The sequence below is a fragment of the Bison bison genome, unplaced genomic scaffold (genome assembly GCF_000754665.1).
Source record: "Bison bison bison isolate TAMUID 2011002044 unplaced genomic scaffold, Bison_UMD1.0 scf7180017864155, whole genome shotgun sequence".
NCBI classification, from domain to species: Eukaryota; Metazoa; Chordata; class Mammalia; order Artiodactyla; family Bovidae; genus Bison; species Bison bison.
This window is the reverse complement of record NW_011494727.1, coordinates 2,129,214-2,147,710: the sequence shown is the minus strand read 5'-3', so window position 1 is coordinate 2,147,710 and position 18,497 is coordinate 2,129,214. Positions and strand designations below refer to the sequence as shown.

General features: G+C 38.8%; 1 protein-coding gene across 3 annotated transcripts in view; it reads left to right on the top strand.

Annotated features, from left to right (window-relative positions):
• The window catches only part of BLM (Bloom syndrome, RecQ helicase-like), a 91,447-nt gene that overhangs the window by 210 nt on the left and 72,740 nt on the right, over nt 1-18,497 (top strand). For 2 of the 3 annotated variants that reach the window (XM_010841064.1, XM_010841066.1), the window contains exon 1: nt 1-57. The gene's annotated coding sequence lies outside the window, so the exon portion shown is untranslated. The remainder of the gene's footprint in view (nt 58-18,497) is intronic. The other variant, XM_010841065.1, reaches the window with a different exon arrangement.

Genomic DNA, 18,497 nt, shown 5'->3' with positions numbered 1-18,497 from the left:
GGCAGCGACGCGGGGAGTTTAGATCCTGGTTCCACCCGCTTCCAGACTGTAGGAGAGGTGAGTTCCCGCACACGCCGACTTACGGGTTGTCCGCCTGGCCCAGCTCCGTTCCTGGCCATCCGGCCCAGGGATGGAGAGGGAGGCCTCTCCGGTTCCTTCCGTTGTCTCCCTCGGTTCGGCTAGGCCGGAGTCCGGAGTCCTCCAGTCCCGCGAGCGGCATGAGAGAAGATCCTCAGATGCGGAAACAGAGGCCCGGGGGCGGGGGCTAACTTTACCAGGCTGTCCCAGGGCGTCGGGGGCAGAGCCGGCCTGGCACCCACTATGTTCTTGTTCGTGTGCTCCAGTGCCTGCCCTGATGCCTGGCACAGAACAGTCAACTGTCTAGATTCCTGGCACTACCCCGTTTCTCTACCGAGGGAAAACCAAAACACTGTACGTTTCTAAATGGCCTTCCACAATCATGAGCCAGGCAGTGGTGTTTTGAGTGCTGTGTACCACGTGCCCGGCACCCCTTTATCTTAACTGTAGCTTACCTCCAGCAAAGGGAAATGGTTAAGGGCACAGACTGTATCAGATTTCCTGAGTTCAGATGCCGGCCTCTGCACATACTAGGTCTGTGACTCTCCAACTCATAAAGTACCTCAGTTTCCTTCTTATATGAAGGAGATGACCTATTTTACGTCTTGGAGTTTTTGTTAGTATTGAACCGACTTAATGCTGTATATGCCAGTAAATGCTTCATAGAGTACTTACTACTTAGTAAGGATTCTTTTATCACCACCCAGAGAACTAGGTAGGATTGTTCTCACTTTAGCCATTGAGACTAGAGCACAAACCCGTGTCTTTGTGAAAGGGCATTTGTAAATGCTAGAGATAGGATTTTAATTAAGAACTGCCAGACCCCAAAACACCTTGTACAACCGGGGGATTCTTCATGTACCCCTTACTTGCCCTTACTTGCAACTTTGGATGTCTAGTGGCCTGAAATGGTACCTGACAGCTTGGGCTTCCCTCGTGGTAAAGAATCTTCCTGCCAATGCAGGAGATGTGGATTTGATCCCAAGATTGGGAAGATCCCCTGGAGAAGGAAATGGCAACCCACTCCAGTATTCTTGCTTGGGAAATCCCATGGATGGAGGGGCTTAGCTTGGCGGGCTACAGTCCATGGGTTTGCAAAAGTCAGCCACAAGTTATGGAGAAAAACAACAGCCAGCTCCTGGTGCCACCAACATGGATAAATAGCACTCCTGTGCCCCTGTCAAGAGTAAGGAGCAATTTATGTAACTGATTCACTTTATTGTACAGCAGAAACTAACTCAACATTGTAAAGCAATTAGACTTCAATTAAAAAAAAAAAGGTTAAGGGACATAGTGAGAAAGCCGAAATTGGAGAAGGGAGAGGCAGAGTATTCTGTGTGAAATAATAAGTAGAATTAAATTGAAACAACATTTAGTTAGCCAGGCTGCTAACTGTCAAAAAGTAACTTATAGTCTAGTAGGAGGAAAGGAAATTTCTGGATCTTGAATCATTTTCAGCATCAGTCCCCATGATAACCACCTTATGCATAATATTTCTCATCCTCCCAGCAACCGGAAGCTATTGCCTTCATTTTACTGATGAGGAAACCCAGGATTTAAAAATTGGAAAAAGACTGTAGTGTTAGATGTGCAGTAAAAGAATAATGTGCAGGGAAATTATACACATCCACTTTAGGATAGTCACAGTCTCTGGAGAGGAAGATAGGGGAAGTGAATAGGATTTTAAATATATCTGAAACGTTTTATGCCTTTAAAAGAGAAATAGGATAGAGTTTGGACTTTCTTGGTGGCTCTGTGGTAAAGAATTCGCCTGCCAATACAGGAAATGCAGGTTTGATCCCTGATTCTGGAACATTCCCCTGGAGATACCTACTCCAGTATTGCCTGGGAAATCTCATGGACAGAGGAGCTTGGCGGGCTACAGTCCATGGCTTCTAAACAACAACAGGACAGAACTTAGAAATTCTTAAATTTGGTTGGTGGGTACATGGGAATTGTTCTATTTTCTGTACTTTTCTGTATGTTTGAAATATTTTTAAAAAGTTTTTAAAGGAAATATATAGTACAAAATTAAATATAAACATTATATTAAATATAGTAGTACTAGTTGCAGAAGGAAATGGCAACCCATTCCAATACTCTTGCCTGGAAAATCCCACGGATGGAGGAGCCTGGTAGGCTACAGTCCATGGGGTCGCAAAGAGTTGGACACGACTGAGCGACTTCACTTTCACTTTCCTGCAAGGAAAGTGCAGAGTCTTAACCACTGGACCAGCAGGGAATAGACCTGTTTGTCTTTCTCTCCAAGCAATAATTTATTATTTTTCTTGCATATGTTAGGAATGCCCTAATTTACTTCTAAGGTTAGGAGAGAGACCTTTGGTGTAGATAGTAGGTATTTTGGAGAAGGCAATGGCAACCCACTCCAGTATTCTTGCCTGGAGAATCCCAGGGACGGCGGAGCCTGGTGGGCTGCCGTCTGTGGGGTCCCACAGAGTCGAACACGACTGAAGCGACTTAGTAGTAGCACTAGTTAACTATATATTTTAACATGTAACATTTTCCTTTGAAGTATAGTTGATTTACAGTATTGTATTTGTGTCAGGTGTACAGCACAGCAATTCGGTATTTTTGCAGATTATACTCCATTAAGTGTTATTGCAGGATAATGGTCGGAGTCCACTGATATCGCTACAAATGGTGGAATTTCATGTTTTTTATGGCTGAGTATTATTTATTTGTGTGTGTGTGTACACACATCTTTTTTATTCATTCATCTGCTGATGCATTACTTTGATGTTTTGGCTGCTGTAAATAGTGCTGCTATGAACATTGGGATGAATGTATCTTTTTGAATTAGTATTTTCATTTTTCTTAAATATATGCCCAGAAGTGGAATTGCTGGATCATATGGTAGTTCAGTTTTTGAGGACCCTCCATATTGCTCTGCTTGCTGGCTGCACCATTCCCATCAATAGTATACAAGGGTTCTCTTTTCTCCACTTTCTCTCCTATATTTATCGTCTGTAGGCTTTTTGATGACAGCCATTCTGACTGATATCTTGAGTCAGATATCACTAATATTATGAGGTGTTATCTCATTGTTTTGACCTGCATTTTCTCTCATAATTAGCAGCTTTGAGCATCTTTTCATGTACTTGTTAGCCATCTATATGTCTTTGAAAAATGTCTGTTTAAGTCTTCTGCCCATTTTTTGATTGGCTTTTTGTTTACTCAGCACACTTGTTGAGGAGACTCTTCTCTGTTGTATATTGTTGCCTTCTTTATTATCAATTAATTGATCACAGGTGTGTGGGTTTATGTCTGCGCCCTCTATCCTGATGCACTGATCTATGTGTCTGTGCTTATGCCAGTACTGTGCTGTTTTGATTTCTGTGGCTTTGTAGTGTAGTCAGAAGTCTCAGAGAGCAATACCTCCAGCTTTGTTCTTTTTTCTCACAATTGCTTTGGCAGTTTGGGGTCTTTTATGATTCTGTATGAATTTTAGAATTATTTGTTCTAATTCTGTGAAAAATTTCATGGGATTGCATTACAGCTGTATGTTACTTGGGCTGTATTTTGTATTTATTCTGTTTAAGGGAAGAAAGGATAGAAAAAGAGGTCCATGGGTAACCGCAGAGTATTTTGGGGAGCAAAATGGGAAGCCATTGTGGGTCTTCATTGCTTGTAGCTTGATACATGAGGCCTTTGAACAGTCTCCTCTCACCCTTGCTAGTCCACACCAGGCTTTGCACAAATAGTGCATTGACTACTCTTCACAACTTCCACCCTGTCTGAAAGGTTCCAGTTGTCCTTCAAGATCCAATTCAGTATTCTTTGGAAAGCTGCTCTGTGATTTTCCTGAATTTTACCTTCATCTGGGAAGTCATAAGACTTGTAAGAAAAGACTTTACAAGGACTTTGTAGGACTTACCCCATTCCATTATAATTATTTATTGGCATGGCTATTTCATACTCATCTAGAAGCTCATTGAGGGTAATAATTATGTCTTGCCTATCTCTGTCCTCTAGTGCTTCCTACAATCTCTGGCACAGAGTGAAAATACAAGTTAAAAGCAGCTAGTGGAAGTTCTTGGCATTATGACATAGGGACTTTGTTCTTAAAGAATAGCAAGGAACTATTGAGTTTACTTTATCTAAAAAGTCCTATATCTTAATGAACCATGTTCTCAATATCAAGAAAAAAATTTTGCAGTCATAATCTGTCTTTCACTCACTTCAGCTGTTTTTATTTTCTCATGAAATTTAAATTTTAAGATTTCTAAATAACCTTTGTGTATTCATAATTTACTGTTTTTTTCCCCAGTTTTAAGTTATTCCACGTAGCTTCTCAGTCTTTGTGGTTGTCATTTATCTTGTAAATTATCACAGTATTCCATTCTTCTTCTTGTTTTAATAGGTGTGAAATGTCTCATGGTATTAATTATTAGAAAAGTTGAACATTTTTCCATAAGATTATTTTGTATGTGTATATTCTGGTTAACTGTGTATTTATACTCCCTGATCATTTGTTCTTTGGAGCTTTATGTGTTTTTAATATTAATGCTTTATTTGTTATTTGTTGCTGTTTTTGCAAAAAAAATTTGTGTGTGAAAGTAGATACATTTTTTAAGTACATTGTGTGTGTATATGTACAATAAAGAATATAGAGTTTAACTTTATATTAAAATTATGTAAATGTAAAGAATAATTATAAAACTGTAATTACATGTAACTGTCACCCAGATGAAGAAATATAACATTATCAGTACCCCCAGTACCCACTGTCTGCACGTGTAAGTAATGTAGTTAATTCAGTTTTGCCTGGTTTTGAACTCAGTAAATGGCTTGATGGTTTGTTTCTACTTTGTCTTTCTTCTTCGATTCAATGTTACGTTTGTGAGACTCTTCCATATTGTAGATACAAGTTTTCCTTTTCTTCTTTAATTTTTTGGCCATGCCCTGTGGCATGGGGGATATTAGTTCCCCCAGGGATAACTAATAGGAACCCTTTAGCCCCAAAACGTCAGCTTCTCAGAATAAAAGCAAGTGTTAGTGCCCCACGTAGGCAGAAGGACCTTATTAGCTTAAGGGATCGCACCTGTGCCCTCTGCAGTGAAAACATTGAGTCTTTACCATTGGCCCACCAGGGAAGGCGCAGATATAGGTTTTCTAATTTTTTAAATAATTTAATGATTTAGAATAAAAGCTTGTTTTGTTGCCATAGAATATCCTGTTGTCTGATTGTGCCTCAGTTTATCCACCCTGCTTTTGATGGCGTTTGGGCTGGTTTCAGATTTTGGCTATTAATGTTGCTCTGAATGATCTTGTATATACTCCTGCTGCACACGTTCTTTAGTTTGTATATAACTAGGAGTAGAAGCACTGGGTCTAAGGGTATGTTTAGGTTTTACTTTTTGATCTGAAGCCAGATGGTCTTCAAAAGTGGTTGCACTCCTACGTGTATTAGACTTTTCATTACCCCACATCCTTTCTAATATTTGATACTGTGATTTTGTTTTTTGCCTGTCAAGTACGTGTATGTGTTTTCTTATGGTTTTAGTTCCTGGATTACTAATGAAGTTGAGCACCTTGTATTTATGGACTGTTTCCTCTTTTTTAAAGTGACTCTTCAAGTATTCTGTCTTTTCTGTGCAGTTGTCTTTTTCTTGTTTTGTAGGAGATATTTTTACATTCCACATAGTTTTTATTTGTTATACATATTGCTGATATCTTCTCGTCTGTGGCTCTTAAAAGTGGATTTAATATAATTTTAGTCAATTATTTTTAAACATTTTTATTATGAAAATTTTTTGACTTTTTATTTTACATTGGAGTATAGTTGATTAACAGTGTTGTGATAGTTTTAGTTGTTCAGTGAAGTGATTTAGTTATACACACATGTATCTATTCTTTCTCAAATTCTTTCCCCGTTTAGGTTGTTACTTAACATTGAGCAGAGTTCCCTGTGTTATACAGTTTGTCCTCGATGGTTATGCATTTTAAATATAGCAATATGTACAATCCCAAACTCTTAAGTTCCTCTCCTCCACCCTACTGTGAAATAATATACATTATATTTCATGGGGAAAAGTGTAGAAAACAGCCATATAAACTGTGTTGTTGTTTAGTCGCTAAGTCATGTCCAGCTCTTTTTTGTGACCCCATGGACTGTAGCCCACCAGGCACTATCTGTGGGATTTCCCAGGCAAAAATACTGGAGTAGGTTGCCATTTCCTTCTCTAGGGGATCTTAGCAACCCAGGGATCGAACTCGCATCTCCTGCCATTAGCAGGCGTATTCTTTACTGCTGAGCCACCAAGGAAGCCCATAAGCTTTGTGGGAGTAGTTAACATAGTAGGCCTGAGAATTATCCTTAGACCTGCACGCAAGATTGGCCCTTGACTGGTGTCTAGGAACTCTTGGAACCTTTTGGAACCTCTCTTAAGCTAATAAGGTCCTTTTGCCTACGGAGGGCACTAACACTTGCTTTCATTCTGAGAAGCTGACATTTTGGGGTTAAAGGGTTCTCATGTGACCAGCCCTAGATAAAGACCCTAACCATTGCATCTCTGGTGAGTTCCCTAGGGAAGAACCATTGTGCACATGTAGCTACGCTTTCCTTGAGAGAGAGCATGCTGTCTAGTAGGGAGAGAGTATGTAAAGCCAGCATGGATTCCTAGAGACTGGCGTGTCTTTTCCCCTTGCTGATCTGATGGTGTGTCTTTACCGCCTGTTGTAATGAAAATTAGCTGTGTATTGGGACTGTATGCCTGGGGGTCCTTCATCACTGAACATGAGGGAGTGGTCTCTGGGGACTCCACCAACAGCATGTTAATGACATGTATCAAAGCAAACACCCCTGTACCCATGTCCCAGGTTAGAACATTGCTAGCACCTTCAAAAGCCTCCTTTCTGCCCCAGTCTCATCCTCATCCCCAAAGAGAACAATTATCCTAATTTGTGTGCTGATCAGGACCTTGCTTGCTTGCTTGTGCTTGTTTCAGTCGTGTCCAACTCTTTGCAACCCCCTCTACTGTATCCCACCGGCTCCTCTGTCCATGGGATTTCCCAGGCAAGAATACTGGAGTGAGTTGCCGTTTCCTCCTCCCGGGGATCTTCCCAACACAGGCATCTAACCTGAGTCTCCTGCATCGCAGGTGGACTCTTGACCACTGTGCCACCTGGGAAGCCCAATCAGGATCTTATTTTTCTTTATTTTCAGATGTCAGGTCCTGAAAGTGCAAGTCGCTCAGTCATGTCTGACTCTGCAACCCTATGGACTGTAGCCTGCCAGGCTCCTCTGTCCATGGAATTCTCCAGGCCAGAATACTGGAGTGGGTTGGCATTCCCTTCTCCAGGACATCTTCCCAACCCAGGGATCAAACCCAGGTCTCACATATCACAGACAGATTCTTTACGGTTTGCGCCACCAAGCAAGTTATTTTAAACTAGTTGGCACACAGAAGATTCTTAATTAAAATGACAGTTCAGTTTTTCTTATCTTTATCTTTTTTGTTAGTGCTTTTTATATCTTGTTTGATAAATCTCTTGGTGATTATACAATTATTCTGTATTCTTTTCCAGAAACTTTATTGTTTTGCCCTTTACATTTAGAGCTGCAGTTCATTTGAAAATGATTTATGTGTGTGGAGTGAAGTAGTGTTTAAATTTCATTTCTTATGTAGATATCCAGTGCCCCAGCCCCATTTACTGAAAGACTCCTTCCCTAGCGTTCTGCAGCGCCACTTTTGTCATCAATTAAGTGTCTGTATATTGCCTTGCTTGTGGATTCTTTAGTCTCTTTAGACCAAAGAGAAACTGATCTATTTGCCTATCCTTGCATCAGTATCTCACTGTTGTTAAAGTAGGTTTTTAGTAAGTTCTCATATGTCTGCTGGCGCTAGTCTTCTGACCCTGTAGGTCTTCAAGAGTGTCTTGGCTATTTTTGGAATTTTGTATCACCATATAAACTATACATTCATCTATTAAATTCCTTCAAGGGAAAAAAATAGAATTTTGATTAGAGTTGCATGAAGTTATACATCAGTTTGGGGAGAATGGGCATCTTGATAGTGTTGTTGTCTTCCAGTCATGACTATGATTCAAATATTTGTTTACTCCTTGTGGGCTTTCTGGGTAGCTCAAACGGTAAAGAATCTGCCTGCAATGCAGGAGACCTGGGTTTGACCCCTGGGTTGGAAAGAGTCCCTGGTGAAGGGCACGGCAACTCACTCCAGTATTCTTGCCTGGAGAATTCCATGGGGTCTCAAAGAGTCCTTTGATTACTCCTTAATTTCTCTTAATAATTGTTTATAATTTTCTGAACAGAATCATAGACATAGTTTGGTAGATTTATTTTTTGGACTTAAAAATTTTTATGCCATTGTAAATGGTAAGCTTTCTGAAATTTTCTGTTTATTGGTGATATATAAAAATAGAATTAATTTTTGTATACTCACAGTCTGCCTAAACTCACTGCATTTGTTTTCTGCTGTAACAAGTAACCACAAATTCAGTGGCTTGAAACAACACAGATTTATTATCTTACAGTCTGTAGTCCCAAAGTTGAATGGGTCTCGTTGGGCTAAAATCAAGGTATTGGTGTTCCCTGTGTTCCTTTCTGGAACCTCTACGGAAGAATCTGTTTCCTTGCCCTTTGCATCTTCTTGAGGCTTTCCCCCTCCATTAATCTGAAGATCTCCTAGTCCTTCTATATACACAGTGTGTCATTTGTGAATGTTAATGTTCTTGCTTCTTTCCAGTCCTCCTGTGCTGTTTGTTTACTGTTCTTGCTGTGCTGCTTTGGCTTAAACTTCCGGTGCACATCGTATGGAAGCAGTGAGAGTGGGCATCGCTGTAGTGTTCCTGATCTAAAAGGAAAAGCTTTCTAAATTTCATCCCACTGGATGGAGGCTTGTTTATTTTGTAATTGTATATCCCCTCTAGGGTTAGGGAAGTTCCCTTTTATTCCTTCTTTGATAAGAGTTTTCATAAAGAATGGATCTCATTGTGAATGGATATTTATTTGATTTTACCATATGCTTATTCTGCAGCTCTTGAGAAAAATCATAAGATTCTTCTGCTTTAATAATTTGATTTATTAATGTTGCCAACCATGCATTCCTGAAACAGTGCGACTTGGTCATAATATATTTTATACATGACTGGATTTGGTTTGCTAACATATTGTTTGGGATTTTTTGTGGCTACATTCATGCATGAGAATTGACTTGTAATTTTTCTTGTTAACTGCCCTTGCAGAATTCTGTACCAAAATTATGCTAGTTTCATAGAGTTGGGAGGTTCAGTCTTTCTGTACTTTTGAATTATTCTAAAATTTGGAATTTTAAATAAAGTATTTTATAATTAGAATATTCTATTGTCATAAATGCTCAGAAGAATTCACCAGCTCTTGGGTGATGATAGTATCTTTATGGGTAGATTTTTAACCACAGATATTTCTTTAATTGTAAGGCTGTAGGCTTTCTGTCTTTTTGAATGAGTTTTGATAACTATGTTTGTAAAGAAATTTGTCCCTTTCATCTAAACTTTAAATTTCACTGGCTCAAAGTTGTTCATAACAACCTATTATATTTTAATGTCTATATTATATGTGATTGAGTTTCTTCTTTTAGTCCTGATAGTGAGTTATGCATGCCTTTTCTCTTGTTTTTGGTAAGTCTTTTCACAGAACAAACCTTGTTTACTGACTCTATTATTTGTTCATTATTTTGGCTCTTTATAATTTTCTTCTTTCTATGTTCATTGGACTTATTTTGTTTTTCATTTGTGAAAATGAAAAACATATGAGATAGAATAGTTAAGGCTGTGCATTTCCCTGTAAGTGCATCTTTAGTTGCAGAGCACAAGTTTTTATATGTAAACTTTCATTATTGTTCAGTTCAAAAATATATACTAATGCCCATTCTGTTATCTTATTTGATGCATGCTTTTTTAATAAGTATATTCCTTTATTTCCAAACATAAGGATTTCCTGGATCTCTTTCCTCCTTTCTCTCTTTTTTTTACTTTGAAAAATTAAAGTAATTTTTATGGGAAAATTGTAGGATTAGTCCAGTAATAATGTATCTACTCAAGTGTGCATTTTATATTCATAAAAATAGTTCATGTTATCAACCTAAAAAATAAAATAGTTATTTTACTGGCAAAATGAACTTATTCAGGAATGGCAGAGGAATTGCAATTTAGGACATGCAAACTATAGCAAACTACAGGTAAGCCCAGAAAACATAGGAGAACAACCTTACTTTATATGGAGAAAGAAGCTGGAAAGGGATGCTCTGAACCCAAGACCATTGGAGGAAAGCAAGAGTTCAGAGTGGCTGAGTTGCAGATCTCATCGACTGCGCTGTTGCTTAACAAGGAGAAAATCAGGTGATAAAGTAAGCTTCCTGCCCAGGAACGTAAAGCAAGCTGTGAAAGAAGAACATGTGAGGAGAGCACCCCCTTCAAGACTTTGCAACTGTTCTCAGTGAAATTTCTCCCTTTTTTAATTTTTGCAATATGTTTGGTCACAAAGAAAACATTAGTATTTCCCCAAAAGTACAAATATTTTGAACTGTTCTTGTCATTGTACAACAAAACTAGAAATTTAGAATGTTTTTTTCTTTTTTTAAAAAGGCAAAGACTCTTCATCTAGAAAATTAAAAACTTTCTATTAACATACTGTCAGACAGAAGGGAAATACAGATAGAAATAAAGGATTCTTGAAAATTAATGAAATGAAAACAACAAATCAGATTCTGTAAGACACATAATGAAGTAATGAAGGGGGGAATTTATAGCTTTAAAACCATTATAAATGAAGGAAAGAGAATAGATGAACTAAATTGCAAGCTTGGAAAGTTAGAAAAAGGACAACAAAGTAAACCAAATGAAAGCACAAGAGGCAAAAATATAATAAAGACAGAGAAATTAATGAGATAGAGAACTGAAAAACATGATTAATCAATCAAAATCTTGTATCTTGAAAAATTTAGCAAACTAGCAAACTACTGTCTAACTTAAGAAAATAGGCGGGGGGATTGGGCTTCCCTCGTGGTCCAGTGGTTAAGAATCTGCCCGCCAATGCAGGAGACACGGATTTGAGCCCTAGTCTGGGAAGATCCTACATGCCACAGAGCAACTAATCAGTGCACCCCAACTACTGAGCCCAAGCCCTGGAACTACTACTACATGCCTGGAGCCCGTGTTTCACAACATGAGAAGCCCACGCACCGCAAGGAAGACAGCCTCTGTTCACCCCTCCTAGAAAAAGCCTACCTGCTGCAACAGAGACCCAGTGCAGCCAAAATAAATCAAGTTTTAAAAATTAAAGAAAATAGGGGGAAATCGCAAATACAAAATGACAAATGGGGAAAAACTCACTGATAGAAAAGAAACTCTGGGAGTTGGTGATGGACAGGGAGGCCTGGCATGCTGCAATTCATGGGGTCACAAAGAATCGGACATGACTGAGCGACTGAACTGATGAGATTAATTTGCATACCTCTAAACATATTTGAATATTTATATGAAATGGGTTCAGTTCAGATCAGTTGCTCTGTCGTTTCCGACTCTTTGCAACCCCATGGACTGCAGCACACCAGGCCTCCCTGTCCATCACCAACTCCTGGAGTTTACTCAAACTCATGTCCATTGAGTCAGTGATGCCATCCAACCATCTCATTCTCTGTCATCCCCTTCTTCTCCCGCCTTCAATATTTCCCAGCATCAAGGTGAGTCAGCTCTTCACATCAGGTGGCCAGAGTATTGGAGTTTCAACTTCAACATCAGTCCTTCCAATGAACACTCAGGACTCATCTCCTTTAGGATGGACGGGTTGGATCTCCTTGCAGTCCAAGGGACTCTCAAGAGTCTTTTCCAACACCACGGTTCAAAAGCATCAATTTTTCCGTGCTCAGCTTTCTTTATAGTCCAGCTTTCACATCCATACATGATTACTGGAAAAACCATAGCTTTGACTAGATGGACCTTTGTGGCAAAGTAATGTCTCTGCTTTTTAATATGCTGTCTAGGTTGGTCATAACTATTTATCTAAGCAGTAAGCGTCTTTTAATTTCATAGCTGCAGTCACCATCTGAAATGGGTAGAGAAATAGAATTTGATAAAATGGATCCTCATAAAGATTACAAGTTAAATAGCTCAATTTCCATAGGATAAACAGTTTTGAAAGAACCATTTCATTGAAAACAAAAAGCATTAGGTGCAAATGGTTTCATAGGGAAAATTCTACTAAACTTCAAAAGTCTAGGTAACCACAATGCTAATAAATTGTTTCAGACCAATGAAGGGAAACTTCAAAAACATCTTATTGGGTGCTTCATATTACTGTTATTGATTTAGTCATCTGTCTCTTGTGCTCGTGCTCAGTTGTGTCCGACACTTTGCAACCCTGTGGACTGTAGGCTGCCAGGCTTCTCTGTCCATGGGATTTCCCAGGACAGAATACTGCCATTTCCTCCTCCAGGGGATCTTCCCAACCCAGGGATCAAACCCTCGTCTCCTGCATTGCAGGCAGATTCTTTTATCACTGAGCCACCAGGGAAGCCCCAAGTGTTATCAAACAGCTAGAGTGAAGTAAAATTCAGTCTTCTAGAGATGCTCCTTGAGTTTGCCTTTTTTGAAGCTGTTTTGTTGACCTATAATAAACTGCACACATTTGAGTTATGATTTGATCAGCTTTGATACATATATCATCACCACAATCGGGTTAGCGAACATACCCATCTCTCCCAAAAGTCTCTGCGTGCCCCGGTGTCATGCCTCACTCCTGCTCCCTTTCCCCCAGTTCAGAATCTATATATATATAATCCATATATGAAACAATTAGAGCATCAACATAAATAATGACATGATAGATTACAACCCACTGAATAAATGAAGAATCTTTACTGATAGAAAACAAATAGGGGAGACAGGAAAGTTCTTGATAGTGGAATGCCAACTACTAAATGATAATGCCAGCTGCTAAAGAATGGGATTAGAAAAGCCTTCATTATATAACCATATTATTCAGGTATGAATCATCAATGGATATGAAAACAGTTTTTTTTTTTCCTAGTTATCTTTTTATTGCTGATTTCGGGCTTAATTACAATTGGTTGGAAGCATGTCATTATTATTCAGTCCTTTGAAATTTGTTGAGACTTGCCTTGTGACCCAGTACAGGGTTGGTTTTTATAAATGTCTGTTCTTGAAAAGTGTACATGGTGTAGTTGTCAAGTTTGTGTTATTCAAATTTCTGGATTGTTACTGATTGTTTAGTTACTTGTTCTGTCATTTACAGAGCGCTAATTTTAAATCTATAATTACAGGCTTTTTTCTGTTTCTTGTCATTCTATCAGTTTTGCTGCATGTATTTTTGCAGTTATTTTATGAGCCATACCAATTTAAAGTAGTGAATCTTCCTGGTGAATTGAATTCTTTATCATTATATTCTTTATCTCTACTGAAGCTTTATGTCTTAAAATTTATTTTCTTTGATATGAATATAGCCATCAGCTTTTTTTGGTCAGTTTTTGTATATTTTTTCCATCTTCTTTCAACCTTCCTATACCCCTAATTTTTTACATGTGACTCTAATAATCTGCAAATATTAGATACCGTTTATTCAGATTGTAATCTTTTAATCAAGACAGTCTGTTTACATTTATTATAATTTATAAATTTTTGGATTTAAATCTACTACCTTATTTTTTCCTTTGTATTATTTTTTTCCTCTTTTATGTAGCTTTCTTACAGGTGAAAGTTTTTTTGTTTGTTTGTTTTTAATCATTTTTCCCTTCTAGATTTTAAGTTACATACTCTGCTTTTGTTCTTTGGTAGTTACCCTAGAAAGTACAAATGCATATTTATGCTCTCAAAGTTTTAAGCTTATCAACACTTATTACACTCCTCACAGACAAGACAAGGGCCTTGGAACACATTCACTGTCTTTGCCTCCCTCATTTATGGGTCATCTATTGTTGGGTGTTTTACCTATTTTTTTAACCCCACTGGACACTGTTATTTTGTACAGTCAAGGTTTGCATAGATTTAACCGAATGTCCGCCACTTTCTTTGTCCTTCAGTCTAGCTGTCATCCATCCAGGCTCACTTTTCTGCTACATGAAAGTACATCCTTCAGAATTGCATCTAATCAGAGTCTGCTGGTGGTAAACTCTTGGTTTTTGATTATCTGAAAATATCTTTATTTTGCCTTGATTATTTTTTAAATATTTTTTTTTTTCATGTGGACCATTTTTTTTTAAGTCTGTATTGAATTTGTTACGATATTGTTTCTGTTGTCTGTGTTCTAGTGTTTTGACCACCAGGCACATGGGATCTCAGCTTCCTGACGGGGGAGCAAACCCGTACCCCGTACATTGGAAGGCGAAGTTTTAACCACTGGACCACCAGGGAAGTCCCCTGTCTTGGCTTTTAAATAACAACTTTGTTAGCTATAACTCACATACCATACAATTCACCCATTTTAAGTATAGAATTCAGAGGCTTTTAGTATATTCACCGGTGCAGCAGTTGTCACACTGAATCTTAGAACAGCTTTGTCAGCCCAAAGAAAAACACCACACCCCTAGCCATCAAACCACAATCTAACCAGCACCCCTGCCCCAGGCAATCACTAATTACTCTATAGGTTTGCTTATTTTTGACATGTCATATAAATGGGGTCATACCATATGTTGTTCCTTGTGCCTGGCTTCTTTCTCTTAGCTTAGTATTTCAAGGTTCATCGTCACTGTAGCATTTATCGGTACTACATTCCTTTGTATGACCAAGTAATATTCCATTATATGGTTACCCACATTTCCTTTATCCATTCATTCATCAGTTGATGGGCATTTGGGTTGTTTCTAGTTTGGGGCTATTATAAATAATGCCCCAATAAGCATTCAGATACAAGTATTTGTTTGAATACCTGTTTTCAGCTTTTTTGAGTGTATATCTAGCAGTGGAGTTGCTGGATCATATGATAACTCAGTGTTTAACTTTTTGAGGAACTGCCAGACTGTTTTCTAAAGTAACTGCACCATTTTACATTCCCGCCGGCAGTGTATAAGGGTTTCACTTCACATCCTCACCAGTACTCTGTTTCTTTAATTATGAAAAGTGAAAGTGAAGTTGCTCAGTTGTGCCCCTCTGTCCATGGGTTTTCCAGGCAAGAGTACTGGAGGGGGTTGCCAAATGGAGTGGGTTCCATTTCCTTCTTTCATGATAGCCAGTTTAAAAAATAACAGCCTTATTGTGATGTAATTTACAATTCAGTCTCAATTTTTGAACGCTGTTTTTGCTGGGAAAAGAGTCCTAGCTTACTTTCAGCAGATTGAAAGATGTTAATCAATCCACTGTCATTGTCGGAAGTGTAGATTTATAATGTTGTGTTCCATTCCACTGTCTTAGGATTTCCACTTTTACTGAAGAGAAATCTATCCAAAAGTCTATCCAAGTAGTGTATGATTAGGGGAAGTCCCTGGCAGTCCAGTGGTTAGGACTCTACACTTTCAATGCCAGGGCCCAGGTTCAGTCCCTGGTTGCAGAACTAAGATCCCATAAGCTGCTTGGTATAGCCAAAAAAGAAAAGGGGGGAAAAAACACGCCACAAATTTTGCAGTTGATATATTTTGGTGTGGATTTATTTTTATCTGTCTTGCTCGGAATATATTTCCTTTCTTGAATCTGAAGATTTGTGTCATTCATTCTGGAAACGTTCCAGCTGTTATGTTTTCAAATATTCTGCCCCAGTTTCTCCTCTTTCTGGAGCTAGATTTATGTTAGACTTTCTTACTCTATCTTTCATGTCTTTTAACTTCTCATATTTTCCATCTGTTTTCTTTATCATTCTGTGTATGCATCTATTAAGTCAGAAACTATGAAGGATCTTAAATTTTACCCTGTTTTTCAGCTCACAAGTTAGCCAGACACATACAGAGATGCTTAAACATGTACTAATGACACAGACACCTGGGGAGGGATACAAGTGGTTTATTATGGCAATACCTTGCATCCATTCCCTACACCCTAATTCCTACAAGGTGATGTGATAAGAGCTACATGATACCTGTGCATACAGTTGTATGCATCCCAGGAAAGGAACCCCAAAATTCAGAGACTGTGAGCACTTGAGGGTTTCTGGGATATCTTCCAGAGAGATTACTTTTTACCTTGAGATGTAGGTAAATCTCCCCTGGCTGAGACAGGAAGGGACCTTGAGGTTTGTTATCCTGAATGTAGGGAAATGTCTCCAGGGAGAGAAAAGAAAGGGCTTTATCTTTGCTACTGTGAGATATCTCTGGGGAGTGTGTGACCCCTAATTCCTCCAGAGGAATACAGCCACCAAGGCCATTTGCTACTTAACATGTCCTTTGCTCAGAAGGCTTGGACCATGCAGGAGTGTGAGAAATCCATGGAGACAGATCCTGGACACTTTCTTCTGGTTTTCCCCCCAGGTTACTAATTTCCTCTTCTTCAGCTTTGTGTTGTCTGCTGAAACAGTGTACTGGTTCAAAATTGGGAAAGGAATACATCAAGGCTGTATACTGTCACCCTGCTTACCTAACTTACATACAGAGTGCATCATGCAAAGTGCTGGCTGGATGACTCACAAGCTGGAATCAAGATTGCTGGGAGAAATATCAATAACTTTAGATATGTAGATGATACCACTTTAATGACAGAAAGCAAAGAGGAACTAAAGAGCCTCTTAATGAGGGTGAAGAGAGTGAAAAAGCTGGCTTGAAACTCAGCATTCAGAAAACTAAGATCACGGCATCCGGTCCCATCAGTTCATGACGAATAGAAGGGGGAAAAGTGGAAGCAGTGACAAATTATATTTTCTTGGGCTCCAAAATCATTGTGGACGGTGATTACAGCCACAAATTTAAGCTGCTTGCTCCTTGGAAGGAAAGCTATGACAAACCTACTGTATAGTCTGGTTTTTCTGGTAGTCATGTACAGATGTGAGAGCTGTACCATGAAGAAGAAGGCTGATCACTGAAGAATCTATACTTTTGAATTTGGTGCTGGAGAAGATTCTTGAGAGTCCCTTGGACTGCAAGGAGATCAAACCAGTCAATCCTAAAGGAAATCAACCCTGAATATTCATTGGAAAGACTGATGCTGAAGCTCTAGTATTTTGGCCACCTGATGCTAAGAGCTGACTCATTGCAGAAGACCCTGATGCTGGGAAGGATAGAAAGCAAAAGAAGGGTGTGGCAGAGGATGAAATAGATAGCATCACCGACTCAGTGGACATGAATTTGAGCAAACTCTAGGAGACAGTGGAGGACAGAGGAGCCTGGTATACTATATAGTCCATGGGGTTGCAGAGTTGGACATGACTGAGCAACTGAACAGTCTACTGTTCTACAAAGTCTATCTGTTGAATTCTGAATTTTGGTTGTTGTAGCTTTCATTCCTAAAAGTTCTGTTGACAAGGTCAATCTAACAGTTGTGTTTACTGCAGATATTTTCAAGCTTGTCTTTTATTTTTGTAAACGAGGTTTAATAGCTTTATACTGCTATGTCTGATACTGTTTATTTCTGTTACAACTAGTTCTCATTCCTGGTGCCTTGTTTCCATTTTGTGCTTGACTATTTTTGTTTGCTACACATTGTCTCGTGGTAACTATTTAAGGCGTAAGATAAAGGGCTTGTCCTCCAGAGACATTTTTGCATTTGTTTCTGCCAGGTGCCTTGGGGTTAGGATTGCTTTAATCTAAATTCATGACTTGAATTTTTTTTTTAATATGTGATTGATAAAATTGGGTTGAAAAGATTTTCAAAATTTGGGCTTGTGGTTTCAGGGTCTTTCCCACTCAGCACCTCACTGATTGGTAACTTTATTTGTAGATACCTGGGGATAGAGGTGGGGTTTAATTTTAGTTTACCTTTGCCCAAATGATAGAGCCCTTTGGGGTGACAGTTTTATGGGGAAACAGTTCCCACCATGGTTTTGCCTTGACTTTGATTCTCTCCATCTTTTCCCTCCAAGGCTAGCAAAACTGATGTTCAGATTCTCAGAATTAGACAGCTGTCCTCAGGACAAAAATAACTGTCAGTATTCTCCTTACCTCTCTGGGTTCTCACTTTTGACTTGATCATTTTATCTTCTTGTCAGAGATTCACTGTATATAATCATTTCTTCTTTTTTTTAACTTTATAAAAATTATATTTTATATTGAAGCATAGTTGAATAACAGTGTTATGTTAGTTTCACCTGTACAGCAGTGATTCAGTTATACATACGTCCACATGCATCCCTTTTCAGATTCTCTTCCCTTTTAGGTTACCACAGAGTATTGAGTTCCCTGTGCTATACAGTAGACCCTTGTTGGTTATCAGTTTTAAATAAAGCTGTGTGTCCATGTCAGTCCCGAACTCACAGTCTATTCCCCCCACCCAATACTTAATAATTTCTTATTTTATCCAGCACT